The sequence below is a fragment of the Penaeus monodon genome, chromosome 13 (genome assembly GCF_015228065.2).
Source record: "Penaeus monodon isolate SGIC_2016 chromosome 13, NSTDA_Pmon_1, whole genome shotgun sequence".
Lineage (NCBI taxonomy): Eukaryota > Metazoa > Arthropoda > Malacostraca > Decapoda > Penaeidae > Penaeus > Penaeus monodon.
In genome coordinates, this window is record NC_051398.1 from 10,730,610 (window position 1) to 10,733,109 (window position 2,500).

At 33.7% G+C, this 2,500-nt stretch overlaps 1 protein-coding gene across 1 annotated transcript in view; it reads right to left on the reverse strand.

The window, feature by feature from the left end:
* The window catches only part of LOC119580121 (prosaposin-like), a gene marked incomplete in the record, with an annotated part of 14,473 nt that overhangs the window by 11,489 nt on the left and 484 nt on the right, over positions 1–2,500 (reverse strand).

Here is a 2,500-nt window from a genome sequence, read left to right on the forward strand (position 1 = left end):
TTTTTTTTTTTTGTTTATACTAACTCGGACCAAGTTGGCACTTGTTTTTTTTGGTTTTACTTTAACTCAGGAACCAATTTACATCTTCAAGCAACAGACAGCATTTGAAAAAGGGATTAATTCATTTCTTTTGTAATTTGATGATAAAAGATCCATTTAATGAAATTTTCAGAAAATTATGATATATTCACAAATTTAATTTGCAGAATGGGCTGAATAACCTATTCAAAAACAAATGGCTTCAACCATATAATTGAACAAAAATTCTTGTGAATAATCCCAGACTGTTCTTTCATATCTGGTATACATATTCATTACCCTTCAACCTGCTTACTTATTTTTTTTCACATAAACTTTATAGCAACCATTTGCTAGCATATACATACTGAGGTTTGCAGGCCTTTGTCAAAATGAACAAACACTGGTGTGGACTTATGGGGTTGGTGGATGCTCAGGCATCTTGTACATATATACCGGTATTTATAAAATGTTAAGCTTTTTTTCACAAAGCCATTAACCCTATACAATTATTATTCCTTGTCTCTATCACTCACATTGTAATATGCACAAATTTGTTGTTTTCCAATGGAAACGATATAAATAACAGTTTTGCTAACTGTTTACAACATGACCACACCCCTCTTAGACTAACTCCAGCCACTCCTGAGAATCCACAAACATACTTGTATGAACCAATAACTTTCCTAGTCAGTGAGTGTAGTTTTCCCTTTCTCTATGATAGTGTTATTATACTTTACTGTAAATGTATACCAAAATATTATGTGTTGCACAACTTTATCATCATCAACTTACAAAGGAAACACCACAGATGAAAAGTTTCCCATTTTCAGTTATTCTATCCATCAGAGGCAAAGTTCATATTGTACCATACAGTGAAACATACTTTAGTCGTGTTTATTTGGTAACTTCTCCAGGAATAAATTGAGGAATAAATTGAAATCCAGTCTCATTATTTGTTAAGTTATGATAATACAGTTGTCATGGGGTGTCACTGCAAATCAAAGACAACTTTTATGACATGACCTACACTGTAAACTATAATTTCTTATTTTCATCTTCATTAAATTTATCAGCAAATGGTAATTTTCCAGTTTCACAAAGCCATCCAATCTTGCAATTATTATTCCTTCTTTCAATTATCAACTACATAATATACATGAATCTCTTTTTATTTTCCATTGCAAATAACACAAGTGACAGTACTGGTAATGTTAAGGACATGATTGCACCCCTGAGATTAATTTACTCTTTACTCCAGCCATTTCTAGGAAATCCACAAACCTTGCCACATGAACCAAAAGCCTTCCTAATCCAAGGTTTCACCCCTAGCCATGTTTCCCTATCCAAGGCTCTGCCCCCAGATTCCCACCAAATATTGGTGGGGGGTCTGGGGTCTCCATACTTACTCTCCAACTATTTTCTTCCGTTATTTTTTACCCTATGCAGGTTATTTAATGCATTAGTGAATGTAGTTTTTTCATTTATATTATTGTGCCATTACATTTTCCTGTAAATGTATATCAAAGCATTATTTACTAAACAAATTTCTTTTTATCAACTTCCAATGGTAAAGCCATTGATGAAAAGTATTTTACATTCAGTCATTCTGTTCATTGCATGTAAAAATTTCCTAGTATTACATGGCTGTGGGAAACAAACTATATTTCTTTTTCTATCATTCTGTCCATTACAGGCAAATTTTAACTTTTCTAATTTTACCTTTTTTTTATAAAGACTAAAGACTATCTATCTATCTATCTATCTCGTGTGTGTGTGTGTGTGTGTGTGTGTGTGTGTGTGTGTGTGTGTGTGTGTGTGTGTGTGTGTGTGTGTGTGTCCAAGCATGCGTGCATAAGTGTGTGCATATTTCTCTCTCTCTTTCTCTCATGGCTGTGAGAAAATTTTCATAAGTGTGTGCATATTTCTTTCTCTCATGGCTGTGAGAAAATTTTCCCTATGCCAAATACTGAGGTATGTTACTGACATATCTTTATGTGCTTTAATATAATGGTTTACTCCATACTGTCTCCTATACTGTGTAGCTTATTGGTTTCAAGTATTCTTTTGATGGGACACTTCAGCCTGTCTCACTTAATGAATTTTAACAATAACATGCATACTGGCAAACATTCCGTCCTTTATTTTCATTATAATTAAACTTAGTGGTCAGCAACTCTAACCTAGGTGAGTCTATTTTAAAATCATTATAATAACAACATCCTGATTTGGCATCTTGTCAATCGTCCCCACTTCGCGTCTTCCTTTTGTAGAACTGTCAAAATATCTGCCGTTCGCTACGCATTTGTGGCCAGAGGAAATGTAACTAATGCCACATTAAAAAAAGAAAAGGTTATCAGTAACATAGGGAGATAAGGGTACAAAATTAACAAGATGCCATACAATAACAATATAAACAAACCAAGAAGCCTAAAGACTTGAATCTGCCTTTGTTTCTTTAAGTCTTATCAAGAACAGCGAC